Here is a 14,624-nt window from a genome sequence, read left to right as displayed (position 1 = left end):
TCAATGTATTCTTCAACTCTAGTATTTCTGCTTCTTTTTTTAATGGTTTCTAGTTCTTCATTAAACTTTAATTTTGTTCTTCCATTTTTTTTTCTAATTTCATGTAGTCGTCTGTGTTTTCTTATACTTCCTTGAAATTCTTTGAGGATTATTCTGAATTCCTTGTCAGATAGTTTGTAAATCTTCATTAATTTACAGTCAATCACTGGAGCTTTATTTATTTCCTTTCTTGGTGTAATGTTTCCTTAGTTAATCATAATCCTTGTAGTCTTGTATTGGTATCTGGACATTTGAAGAAATAGACATTTCTTTCAGTTTTTACAGACAGGGAAAATTCCTTTATGAGTCACAGATTCCATCCAGAGATTCTGGGTGGGATGTCTGGTGCCTTCTCTGGGCAGACTTGCTGCTGGATTCTTTGGGCAGGCCGTTCGGAACCTGGGTCATCAGGTGAGCAGGCCTGGTGATTGGGTCCATGAGGCCTGGTCTAGATCCCGGGTCCACAGAGGCATGCCTAGGGCCTTGTTTCACTGAGTCTGTGTCGATGGGCCTGGGACCTGGGGCCACATATGCGGGCCTGGATCCTGGGTCCTCAAGAGTCAACTAGGTGCAGGGGCTAGGTGTCTTGTGACTGCAGGGAGAGCCCCAGTGCTAGGGCAAGTCTGTAGCCTGAGGCCTCAGGGACCAGCCTGGAGGATTGAGCTATGGGAGCCAGTCTAGCACTTGGGTGGGCCAGGATTATGGACCTAGAGAAGTTGGTCTGGCACTAAGGTCATCAAGGAGCCTGAGTCTGCAGGAGCCTGCCTGGGGCCACAGGAGTCAATCTGGCACTGGTGTAGGTGGGTGCTGTTGTTCATAGTTAAGTCAGGTGCTCATTTCATTCTCCTTGCCCACAGGGAGGGTGTCTCTCTTTGTACTGGGCTGCCTGAGCTTGGGAGAGGATGACAGAGGTAATATAAGCTGTCTTTTCTATTCTCTTCAGTGTATCTTATATCTGTGCTCTCTCTAGGTGTTTTGATGTTTTGGGGAGAAGATGAACACTGAAAGTTCCTATATTGCCATCCTGCTGATATCACTTTTCATTCATGAGCCTCCTGAAATATTCCATCCTAAGATGGATTCCAGCCTAGAGCAATAGGACCTCTGAGGAAAGAGTTTAGAAGTATATTATCAAAATCAGGAGTTGGTGAGAGAGAGACTGTATTCTTTAATGGCCATCTAGAGGAAACATTAACTTTGTTAAGGAACCCCTTTCCTCGGCCTGTTTCTAAATATCAAATCCAATTTCAAATGATAAAAATTTGACTTCTACTTCTGGCCAAGATAAAATAATATGGACTAGATTATCTTCTCACTTGCTTTGAGCTTGTTCCTTCAGGTACTATCACATCTGTACTTTCCTTCCACCTTTTCTGTTCTAGGATGGTCTCCTTTTCCACATTTAAAGACAACCTTTTCTTGAAACATAAGAAGACCAGTCTTAAAAACCTAGAAGCATTTCACATACTAGGTCATTCCCGTTCTGCCTGACTACCTCACTGGAATGGAGTTAGGTAAGAAGTCAAAGCTGAGGCAACCTACATTTTCTTAAACATAGTAGATTGAAATAACCACTTGTTAGGAGGAGGAATAAATGAATGCAGAGTAATAAGGTCGTATTTTTGGCTCTTCCTTCAAACATTTTGGTGGTGGTGTTACAATTTTGACTCTTCCTTCAAACTCTTTTTTGGCTGTGATAAACATCAAGGATTTCCAGCTAATATTCCGCTGTGTGCACTTGGGTTGCCAAACAAACCATGAGCAGGTCCTCAGAAGTACTAGTTTCTCTTTCAATTTCTATCCTTTGCATATGTTATTTTTTCCTTATAAAATACTCTTTGCCTCACTTTTTACTTACCTATCTCCTATCCTTCCATCAGGTATCAGCACAGATATCACTTTTTCCAGAAAACCTTACAGCTTAAGGTTGGGATACACGTTACTTCTATATACTCCCAAAATACTTTCTGCTACGTTTACTGTAGCCTTATGATTCTGTGTTGAAAATGCCTATTATTTTCTAATTTTCCTATTAAATTTCAGCTCCTTTGGTTAAGGATATCTTGTTCACTCTTGTATACCCAGTGCTTAGCATAGTGATTAGCACATGTAAGCTGCTCAATAAAGTTCTGGCAATTAGTCCAAGGTTACATAGTTAACAAGTAGCAGATCTGGAATTAAAATCCAGCTTTATCTGCCTATGGAGCATTTGCTTTGTGCTGTGCATGAGAAACACCTCCTTTCCCTGCCACACGCACTCACCTAAACATATTGCTATTAAAATGTAGTCTTGAAAGTATTGCATGGTACAGACTGATAACCATTGTTAGGGAAATATCCACAGCTACAGTAAATTATTCTAAATCCCTTCACTGAAGTGTGACAAAAGTTGGCACCACATGTGGTATTTCTACTGCTGGGTGCTTTGGTGAGGAATAGGCTCTGATTTGTTTCTCATGTGATGGAACAATAATAATACCTACGATCCAGCCATGTGGAATGAATATGTCACAAGTGAATAGTACAAATATGTCCTTCCCCAATCGAATGATGTTATGCCATAAAATCTATCTAAAACATAGTGACATGCTCATTTATGTTAGCAAGAATGAACTGTGTTGTGGATGTTTCTAATAATGAAAGGAATTACAATTAAATCTTTTCGCTTAAGTGTATTTTAACTGAATTTTCATTATGTGTTGTAGTTTATAATATATTTGTGCTACAAGACAATGTGTCTTTCAGTCTCAGCTGCAACATGAATTATGCAAGAGTTTCTAAGTGTTTTTCCTTCTTAATCATTTTGATATTCAACTTTCAGATTGTGGTAGCATTACAGACTATTGCAGCTGGAAGGAGAAAAGAGAATTTGACAATAATTACTACAGCTTACTATTTTATACCCTCGTTAGTGGGAAAGTTTACTTGTATTTCTGATGGCACAAGCTGACCACATAATTTGTTCATTGTGATTGTTCATCCCTTTTAATGCGTTTGATGTCTGAAGACCTTAATTGGCAAATATCTACCTAGAACGGAGGTAGTCAACCGCATGGTGTTTGGAAAAGCAATTGAGATAACAATTTTAAATTAGGAGATTTAGCTTCAAAATAAATATTTCTGAGATTTCCTGAAAAATTAGGTGACCTGGGACCAGACACTCATGCAGTGTAATATCCTGGTAGAGCATCTGCCTGGCCCCTTTCAGGTTCTAAGTAGCTCTAGTTTCTTACGCCCACACATTTCCTCCTTTTATGTTATTCCTTTGGCCCTCTTGGCATTGATTTCTTGATATCTGGACTAAAGTATTCCAGTCTGTATAAACAATAGCTTTTTCAACCAAATGGGTCTAAACAAAATCTATTTTCAAGGTTAATAGCTATTGAGTTCTTTAAGTGCTGGGGAGTATTTTTCTAAAAAATAGGATGACATCACAATGGGAATAAGTGAACTTTTGGCCAATATTATTTTGTATACGACTTAATTTAGTTTAGTAAGATCTTATTGAACATCTATGAAACCCTGGGAATACAGCCATTTCTTTCAAGTAACTTACAAACACTCTCTGCCTGTACCAGTCCATTGTCAACAAATCAGTAATAGACTGTGGATTTGGGGTAGGGTAGACTGCAACCTATTAACTAAAACAGAGTTGTAAGAATTCAACTTTTTTAAAGCTATCTGTTTAGAAGTGCGTTAGCTCATAAATAAATATCATAGTTATCAAAAGTGAAGCAAACATAAATCCTTAAATTATATTCTTTATTTTTGAAAAAAAACTGTTTTATGAATAAACATCTTTCTTGGAATAAAAAAGAGCCCTTGAGAAGTAAGGTTCACTTGTTCACTAATTGAGCATAGTTATAGGAAGTAGGTCATTGCTTTCCTCACCAAGTTAATTAAATATGTTAGCCTTTGAACTTAAAAAAAAATCACATTGTTAATGCTGGAATGGCCATGGTGTTCTTCATCTGTTCCCTAGTTGAGAAGGAGCTGTTTACATGTTCTTTGTCCTGGTTTATTGCCTTCAAATGCTTCAGTGTTTCTTCTACTTTCAAGACAGAAGAACACAGAGATTTGCTGAATCCTGGCACCAGCTCTCCTGGCTATGGCCATTGTGTGGTATTTTGACTTTGGAATTCCTCGTTAGTTTGATCTAATTTTCTACAATCATGGCAACATAATGAAATGAATCCAGAATGAATAGACAAAGTTATAAAACAGTTATCAAAATCAATGTCTATCAATTTACCTTTTTATTCCAAAACTGCTTCTTAACTTCCTTTAGAATCCCTGTGATCCTTAAAACCAATGTCTTTTCCCTATAAAATGGTACTGGTCTCATAGGTAAGTAGAAATTTTATACTACTGGTATCTTCCTACAGCCATATGAGCTTTCTTGAAGCCTCTAACAAACTCAAACACATAACTCAGTATTTTTGTTCCTGAAGTTTCCTCTGAATGGATCCCCAGTACCTTCTGTAATTCAGTGAATTTCGAACTTTCTTACCAGTTCTACTTTCACCATTCCACCAGTGGATCTGCTTTAGCTAAGGTCTCTAAGGAGATACACATTGTCAAATTCAATACATCCTTCTCAGTCGTGCTCTTACTTGATCTTTCGGCAGTGTTTGACCATCTCCTTGAAACATCTGTTACCTCGTGTGAAACTACAGTATACTGGTTTCCCTTTCCATTCTTAGTTTCACAGATTTCTCTTCCTCAGCCCATCCCTTAAATAAAGTAAAACACTTTATTTTTGAATTACTCATATACTCACTTCTTCCCTGATTGATCTACCACCTTCTTATAGCTAAAGACACACTCCTATGCCACTAACTTCAAAGATGCATCTTCAGTCTAGATCTTTCTTTCTTGCCCCACGTTTTGATGCCTAACCCTTGAATACACATATTCATTTACATGGACTACAGTACTTCAGATTCAACCCATAGTTTTACACCCAAGCCTGATTTTTCTCTTGTTCCATATCATGGTGAAAAGTATCCTTATATATCCAAAAGCCCAAGCTAAAGCATGGGACTAACCCTAATCGGCTTCATCTTAATACTGTGTCTAGTCACTTACTACAGGGAGGTGGAGAAGCATCATGGAGTGCTGACTCTGTTTCAGTGACTTGCTTTCCCTCTCAACTGCTGCCTTTGAATAGGCTCCCTAGATCTTTCACCTTGGCGATCTAATTATTCTCAGGATATGACCTCGAGCGTCTTTCCCCTCCACTGAAGATCCAGTCAATGACTTTTTAAAATGTAACTCTGTTCTCATTACTCTCAAAAAATAAATGAATAAAATAAAAACATTTCACAGGCTTATTACCTATAACAGAGGTTTTGAAACATTTTTTCATAAAGGAAATCTTAAGTGGACACCTAAATAGATAAAAGCTAAGATTTATTCTCCAGCAGGCACTGAGGGGATTCGACTGTATAATTTGAAAACATCTGTCCTGCAATATAAACTACAGATTCTTCCGTGTGGCAGACAAGGTCTTCCTAACCTAAGCTTACCTTCCCGACTCTCACATCAACTTTCTACTTGTTCTACACACATCCATCTCTTCGCCTTTCTCTAAACTGGCCGCTTTTGTTCGGGACTCTGTCCTATTTCACATCCTCTACTGGCTGCCTGATGTTCTTCCCATCTTTTATGACTAATAACGTCTGGTTCATCTTTGAGACATGATTGAACTGTCCCCTTGGAGGCATGACCCAGTGCTTTCCCTTCCTGCTCACACCCTGTCTCTCTAGCATTATTGACTATTCCTACTTCTGTGCTCCATAGTATTTTCATATGCATTTATTTATACATGCATATATTTGTATTTTATATACACATCTGTTTTATATTTACAATTATTTTGGGTTGTTTATGGGTTCATTTCTCCTATCATACTGTGAACTCCTTGAAAGCAAGTACTATATTCATCTTTGTATTCCCAGCCTCCAGCAGAATGCTCAAATCAAATTTAACATCTGGTGCCTTCACAATGACTTTAGGTAATTTTCCTTTTTCTGGATATATTACTTACAACATCTGATCCTTTTTCTCCAAAGCACAAATCTACTTACCCGCTTTTGTATAGTTCTGCAGTGTCTTACTATGGTTCTTTTAATTATGCTATCAATAAGTATCAACCAAGTGATTCCCCTCTATAGATTTTTATTTAAATTTTTGGAAGTTTTTTAGATTCCCCATTCATTTGTTAATTAATATATGCTCAAAAACAAGCATTTATTGAGAACCTGGCCTGTATAGTAGGCACAGAAAAGTGGAAAGAAATAGGGAGAGAGAGAGAGAGAAGCTAAGATATCCATTTTTTTATGTTAAGTCTTGCCATCCATGATGACCGCTTTCACTTTAATACATTATGGAGCTTTTGAAGATAAACTAAATTTGGCTTTTAATACAGTAATTCTTAGAATGGATGGTGAAACTAAAGAAAGGAAAATTAAAGCCTTCACAGTTCTGCTTTTATTTTTACATGTACATATCATATTGAAATCAGTATTTCAGAGTAGTGTACTCACATGATGCAAAACTAAGCCAGAATTCATTTTCTGTCTAAAAACTTTATTATGCCTTCCTTATAGTAAGGTCCTGTGAGGGTTCCTTTGGATTTTAGCATTTCATGTATGTTAGATTTATGAACAAAATGACATTTATCCATTTTGTGGGGTGTGATGTATGTGGCTGTAGGTGATTAAACTGGGAATTAAAAAATTATTATTATTATTTACTTTAAAAAGTCCTGAGTTGATTAAAAAAAAGTCCTCTCTGATTAAAGATTTATCATGGCTGCCAAACTCAAACTACTTTTTTGCTTTAAATGTTCAAATTTTTATGCAATAAGCATGGAAAACACTTAACTTTCCTTGGACTGCTTTATATTTTTAGAAAAATAAAAAGAGATACTACTATTTATTAAATGCCAGTTATGTCCTAGGATGATGCCAGATGCTTTTTCTTTAATCTTCCCAACAAGCCTTGCAGCAAAAGATATCACCTTCATTTTTTCCAATGCAGAAAATGGATCTCAAGGGAAGTGAAGAGGTTTTTCCCAGATTCCTCAGTAGAAATTGGCATAGTCTGATTTAGACCTCAGCACTCTAATGTCCAACCATACTCTTTCTCTGTGCAACGTGGCCGCAGACACAAACATTCAAGGCAAACGAATAATATTACCCAAGAAAATGGACTAAAATATGCCATTTAAAAAATGATAATGCTTCAGGCCCAACCATCTCGTTGCTATTTGTCTCAGTGGCACATTTGTAACTATTTGTTACAAATATTTGTAACTACGATTCCCTTTTCACTATCTATAGTTCATTTCTAGTTCTTTCCAAAGACTTATTAGAGTTGTTTTCATGAAGTACTGTATAGGACCTAAAGGTCTACTAACTAGAAATCACAATTTAAAAAAAAATTATATTGGCCATCAATATAACAAACATGTATTTTTCTTCTTGTATAACAGGAAATATATTGTGTGAATGATCTCTTTTCTGCCTTATTTGACCATGATTCACAATTATCCTTTGAATTTTCTGTTCTTTTTAATTATTATGTGTTTTGTGGTTACTAAGGCTTTCAGAAATGTCACATTATTTTGTGCTGATGTAGCATAATGTGGTCTGGTTTTTGTATATCCTGGAAAGATAATTGCTATCCAAATATGAGATTACTATAAGGGAAGTTAGTTCTAGAGCACAATATATTCAGGCCTGGAATCACTGAGAAATTTGATACTTTTTTTATGGAATTGGGCTTATTATGTTGAAATTTTATTTCAAGAGATTAAAATGCATTGAAGTTGGCATTTCAACAGCAGAATACTGTGTAAAAATTATGAAAGATGCATTTGTTACCGTGATTTTCATGAATTCTCTCCAGATCTTATTAAATAATGTTGGATTTCCAAATAATCGAATGACTGAATATAGTTCACTACCACTTGTTCACGAACTTTCTATAATTCCACTCATCTATCATGGGAGTACAATAGAAGGTGGCTACAAACTTTTAGGCAAGCAAAAATAAGAAAATTACAGTTTGTTCTTTTCATTGAGATTTGGAGTGATGGAAACCTGTTACCAAAACAAATTGCAGTCTGAACCAATGGAATAATGAATGGGATAAACTGGGTCTATATTTTTATATGCTTACTTTTGTTTTCAAAAGCTTTATTTTAAAAGCCTAAATTAGCAGTATGTCAGATTATAAATTAATAACTGAATATTTGGAATACTCGTACTATAAACAATTTATTATTTTTTACAATTTCAATTAGATTTTTCTTTGAATACTTACCAGTTTTATTTTGCAAAATATAGAATCAAAAGAGGAAATTCATTTTTTGTAGGTAGTAATGGAATAACAAAATTTGCTCAACGCTTAGCCTATCCTTCTTTCTGCTAGTCATCAATAACTTCCTGGCTGTGTAGATTTGGTTAACGGCACCGACTCTCCACATGCTACCCATCTGCTTTCCACCTTCCCTCATAACCCTAGCCCCCCAAACAAACAATCTGAGTCTGTTAATAAGTAGTTAAAAAGGTATAACTTTTAGTGAACTGAAGCAAACACAGCAGAGAAAATGCTCCCCTTATCATCTGTGTCACTTGACATATGTGAAAGCCATACCTGTTTGGCCTAAATTCTCACATTTGGTGGCAGAACCAAATCTGGAATCTAGATCTCCAGGCTACTATTTCTGCCACATTGTACTGTTACTCATACTGAGTTCAACCTGTGATTTGACTAGAGTCTGTGCTCTGTGTATAAACATAGTGCCTCAGTATTTCACAGAGTTTAAGGGATATTCATTCCAAAAATATTTATGAGTACCTACTATGTGCTAGAGATATAGCTATGAGCAAGGTGGACAAATTCCTTGCCTTGACAGGGCTTAAATTCTAATAAGATAGACAATAAATAAACTGACAAATCTATTATATAATAATAGATATTTAAAGCAGGATAAGGAGGTGGATTATTTTGGATAGTAAATTTGTGAAAGAATTATTTGGCTGTGTGTTTTTTTGTTTTATTTTTTCAAGTGAAGATGGACTTGAGACATTTTGGGGGAGATATTAACAGAAAGTATGCTTTTATACATCTTGGCCTTTGGACTTAATTCAATATATTCACACACTCGTGAACACACACACAAAAACAGCGTGTTAGTGAGATTGGCATGACAATGGCTTCTCTGAGGAATAGTTAAAATGCTGTTTTAAATACAGACTTATCTATTCACTATGAATGTTGCCATTCTCTCTTACTCCAATTTATTTCAATGACATTGTTATCTAACAGTGTTGACATATCTAACTGTTGATGCAAATTTTGAAAGGCTAAAGAGATATAAAAAAAAGTAAAACAGAATGACTTTGCAAAGAGAAAACATACAGGGTTTTCAGTACAACTGTGAAGAAGCTTTTCCTGTTCCTGGGGAATTTCAGTGTGTTGTGGAGAAGAACATTGCCTCTTATGCTCCCTCTCATGCTCCCTCTCATCCTGTTTTATCAGGAAAGAGTAATGATGGTGTTCAGAGCTCCTAAAGGGCTGTGAGGCAAGTGGCAAATGTTTCTTTTTTTCCCTCTACTTTTTTCAAATACCTGGGAGTCTCCATCTACAATTGAAAAACAAATATCAAATTGTTAATGATAATAACTAGTGTCAAACCCTTACTCTGTTCCAGGCACTAGAAAGTATAATCACTAATAACTTTCTGGTACAGTACATATACAGAGTACTTTACATGACTTATTTCATTTAATGAAAACAAAAACCCCATGAGTTAAACATCATTATGTTCATGTTGTACATAGGAGTCCTACAGAGGTTACACGTCTTGCTCAAGGTCACACGTAATCAGAGGACCCTAGCAAACGGACTTAGGGCCTCAACTTTTAAATGCAGCCATCTGTGTGAGTCTTTTATTCCAGAAAATGAACTTGTGGATTAGATTCTAAGTAAAGAGTGAAAAAAAAAAAAAAAACCAACAAATGGACTGCATGGCAGGAAGAAGCACAAAATGTCCGGGGGTGGTCATTGATCACCATCAGTAGGAAAGCCGTCTAGTGTGGTGACAGACCACGCTTTTTCTAAGGATCTACTACCTGTCCTAAGGGTGATCCCCATGAGCACAACCGAGAAGTTGTAGAACATAATAGTACAAGTTGATGCAAACAGAAACCTTGGAGAAAATTAGATAATTTTTTCATTGCAGGAGTTTTTTAGACAAGTACTCCAGTAAAGCATTTGTAGGTTACGTTTGGAAAGACCAGGGAAAAGCCTTACAAATATCAACCAAAATCAAAAGGGTACTTGTGGTTGGTGGATACATGGGCTTTGTAACATGACTTTCTGGTTCCTGCTTCTTTCTTCTGTGGCTGCTGAGTGAAATTATTCACTTTTGCAGACATATCTCCGATTACACATTCATGCACTCAACCAATATTTGTTGAACACCTCCTCTATATCAGGCATGGAGCTACAAGGTTGAAATATGTGAAAATTAAAGGGCAAATTCCTGATTTAAAAGAACTTATGGAATGTTCCTTCTCTCCTTCCTGTAATCATTTAACACATATTATGAGAGAAAATTGTATGCGATAGATACACTGCTTGCTTCAGGCTAACTACAACCATGAACAAGAGAATAACCACCTGAGCTTATGCACTAGGCATTCAAAAGAGAAGAGAAAGTAATCAAGTAAACAAAAACAGACAAATTATGAGTATTGCTACGACAAGATTAAATAGAGTGATGTAAGAGAGAATAATAAAATGTCTCACTTTATGGAGAGGAGATTAAGAAAAACTCTCTGAAGAGGTGACATACAAGCTGAGAAAGATAGGGTGGAGATAGTCATTGAAAAAGTGAGTCAGAAAGAAGTCCAGACAAAGGAAATGAAAAACTTAACATGGGAAGTAGGAGGAAAAGGAGGAGGGGGTTTAGTGACTTAAAAAAGATTTTTTGAAAAGTTATTTGCAAGGCAAGAAACAGGTTTTCAGAGACTTAGTCCTATGATTTCTGTTATACTTTCCTGTTTCCAAGACAATGAAATGAGCATTAAATGGACTAAAGAGCTATGAGGAGTTAAAAGGAAAAAAATTCTACTCAAATTTTACCAAGATACTAAGGAACAAACTATATTTCTGGAAAATTAATAACACACCATAGAATAATTTCTCAAGGTAAAATCTTAGGATACAGATTCTTAACTTGGAAGAATATATTATTTTCCAACAATAAATTGAGACACTGGGTGTGGCAGATTTGTTATAAAAAAGCATTTTGAAATATCAATTTAAAGGCTTTATTGAAAATGTTTGTCAGAACAATACCCTACTTAATATTTCGGAGAAGTCATTGCTGAGCTCAATATCTGTGGAAAAAAATGACATAATTTTTGTTTCAGTTCAAAAATTGCATAAATTTTTACTAATGATTACTTCCTTATTTAACGAGGTACTTTTTAGTATTGTCCCCCTAAGTTACTGACACCTCGTTACTTGGCAAATTTATATGGTTCAGATCTCTGAGTTGTAGAAAGAAGACATTGTGAAGCCCAAATTCACTCAGTTTCATTATTTATACAACTGATTAAAAATTAAGTCACGAGGGAACCACTACCAATGTGATTGAAACTCTGTGGTCAGCTTCTAGGATGTCAAAATAATCCAATGTATACATACACATGTGCATGCACACATGCCCACAAACACGCACATGCACATGCATGGACACACACGTGTTCATTGAGGGTATGCATAGGGAGGGCAAGAGGGCAACAGGCTCGGCATTTCTGCTTCATGCTCATACTAGGAGAGACTAGTCAGAATGTCCTTCTAGTATTCTTCAAAGAACATTGGAATGTCCCCAAATTACACCACAATACTGCCTTGTGCCTCTCTGCTGGGGAAGCAGCTCGTTTTAGGGGGCCGAAGAGGAACACTGTCTGGGAATTTCTGGTTTTCATCTCTGGGAATCTCTCCTTTCTTGGACACGTCTTCAATCTCTTTCTTTCTCTGATACCTAATTCTCTATATCCTTGCTCTTCAAGGTGAGGTGCAAGAACCAGCAGTATCACCTGGGACCTTGTGTGAAATGCAGAATTTCAAGCTCCACCCCAGACCTGCTGAATCAGAATTTTCATTTTAACTACAGGTATTAGTTTGAAGCTGTTCTCTATATCCAAACATGCATGGGTTTCTCTGCTTTTTAAAACTTCATCAGATCTTATCCCTGTTTTTTTTTTTTTGCTATATAATTAAGTTTTTCCTTTCTTTTTCTGCCAGACTTCTATGCTGCCTCATGCATTCCAATTCCATTTTGTTCTTTGCTCCATAACATCCTGGAATCCAGTTTCATGTCCATCCATAGTGCACCGGTAAAGAGCATTGCCCCTCAGCATCTTTTCACCTTATCTTACCTAGCAGGCACCACTCCTCCCTTGTCAGACCATGGGTTCCACAGCCCTTCCCCAGGCTACAGCATACCTTAGTTAGGTCAAATAGTTGATTATATTCCTCCTGGCCAAGGTGATTGGTGCCTACAGTAGGATGAGCTTGTGACCACATAGATTGAATGAGGAGCAAGCAGACTTGATCAAGATTTCTGGGAAGGGAGACTTTTTACTTTTATTTCTGTAGGATTTCAAGATGACAAGATGTAAGTTTTGGAGTTTCTCCTGTAATCCATCCTGCCTTTAGACCCAGGTAGAAGGGGCCTCTGCCCTGGGCTCCATGCTTTGGACCTTTCTCCAGCTGTGTTTCTTCCCATTGGTCAAGGAATATCCAAAGCCATGGGGATGAGCCCATGACACCTCCTTATCCAAGAATCCAGAACTCTGGAATTCTCTGTCTGATTGATCCCACGCCTTTTTCTAAGGCTTGTGAACTTCTTGGGCTGTCTTCTGAACCACTTCTTGCTGCTGCTGGTGCGCGTACTTCTCTGCCTGAGGAGTGACCATGGGGAGCTTTCTGTGAGGGGTGTGGACACAGCTTGCTCCTGTGAGCTGTGAGTTCACACTTGCCAATGCAAATCCCCTCATGGCTGGGTGAGCTGGAGGTGAAAAGAGAAGCAGCCTCCAAAAGCCATCACCATTCATTCATTCCGATAGCACATGAGAACTATCCCCCCATCTCTGCTCTGAATGTCATCAGTGACTTCTAAATTGCCACAACTTGCCCTCCATTTTCTTTGGGCTTTCCTTCATTTGGAACTATTGACTTCCTTAAAACTTAGAAAACTTTGTATTGTTAAATACTTGTATTGTGTACATGTCCTAAACCCGAGAGTCAACCTAGACTCCTCCCTCACCCTCTGGTCTCCTCCTTACCCTTATGTCCTTCCAATTAAAACTTGCTTTTAATCAGTAACATCTTTGCCTTCTTTGCTGTAGATGTCAAACTAGTTCATTCCTGTGAAATGCATCCTCTGATTAATCATGAGTGACCTTCTAACAGGAAATCTATTATATATTTTTCTACTTATTAACCATCAGTGCTTTCTTTCCACCTGTTGAAAACATGCAATCTTTATGACGGCTTACAGATCCCTTCATGCTCTGTCCCTTGCTTACATGTCCAACCTACTTCATTAATTAACCAAATATTTATTGTCTACTTTGTAGTAGGCAGTAGGGAACCTGTAGTGAACAACAAATGGGGGCCTGCTTTCAAGGAACTACTGGGGACAAATAGATAATAAACAAATAAACAGATAAGCCAATAAGAGAAATTTAAAAAATATTTTAAAAGTCTGTTCACAGAATGAAAATAGGATTATTTACTAGAGAGTGACAGTGTGGCTAAATTAAATTGTATGGTCAGAAAAACTTTTCTAGAGATGTGACATTTAAGCTGAGACTTGAATGACTAGAATGCATACCAGAAGTACAGCCGAGTGAAGCTTCTGAGCATGCCAAGGCCCTAAAAAAAAGAACTACTGCCCACTTCTTTGATTCACATTGTGTGCTTCAGGCCAACCTCAAACTTGCAATACCCCAAGCACCCTAGGCTATTACAAGCCTCTGTAGCTTTGTGCACACGGGTCTGTCTGCTTGAGATGCCTTGTCCTTCATTCTGCCCAGCTGCTTACTATTTATCTTTCTAATTCAATCCACCTGTTACTTCCTTTGTTAAGGCTGCTTCTTCAGCCATCCCCTTACCAAGCAGAGGTGCTCCCTCGTCTGTGTTCCCTTTTTCTTGCATGACTTTCTCCTATAATAACCCTGTTATGGTATTGAAATTCTCTTGAAGGCAGAGAATATTTTTATCACTTTGTTTTTCTAGAGTCTTGCATACCTTACACACTCAATGAATATTCATTTAAATGAATGAAGAAAACGTTCTTTTGAAAATCTCTCATCTATTCAAATCCCCATGCCATTCTGTTGTAATTCTTTTCAAAAACCCTCCAACTTATTATTCCTTCTTAGTGGGCTCTTCTTTCTCTTTCCACTCCCCTCCCCCACCATCTATCTTTAGGATTCTCTAGGCCTGAAGACTACAGCTTTCTAGTTCAGAGATCCCTTGAATTTTAAGAACTT

General features: G+C 37.2%; 1 long non-coding RNA gene across 1 annotated transcript; it reads left to right on the top strand.

Annotated features, from left to right (window-relative positions):
• Positions 1-383: 383 nt before the first annotated feature.
• On the top strand, positions 384-12,151 carry LOC120601919 (uncharacterized). Its single transcript, XR_005652589.1, has 3 exons — positions 384-450; positions 897-950; positions 12,135-12,151. It is a non-coding gene; the product is annotated as an uncharacterized LOC120601919 (long non-coding RNA).
• The last annotated feature ends 2,473 nt before the right edge of the window (positions 12,152-14,624 follow it).

Source organism: Pteropus medius, unplaced genomic scaffold (genome assembly GCF_902729225.1).
Source record: "Pteropus medius unplaced genomic scaffold, Ma_sr-lr_union100, whole genome shotgun sequence".
NCBI lineage: Eukaryota > Metazoa > Chordata > Mammalia > Chiroptera > Pteropodidae > Pteropus > Pteropus medius.
Note: the sequence above shows the minus strand (reverse complement) of the source record. Positions and strands in the feature narration are given on the sequence as shown.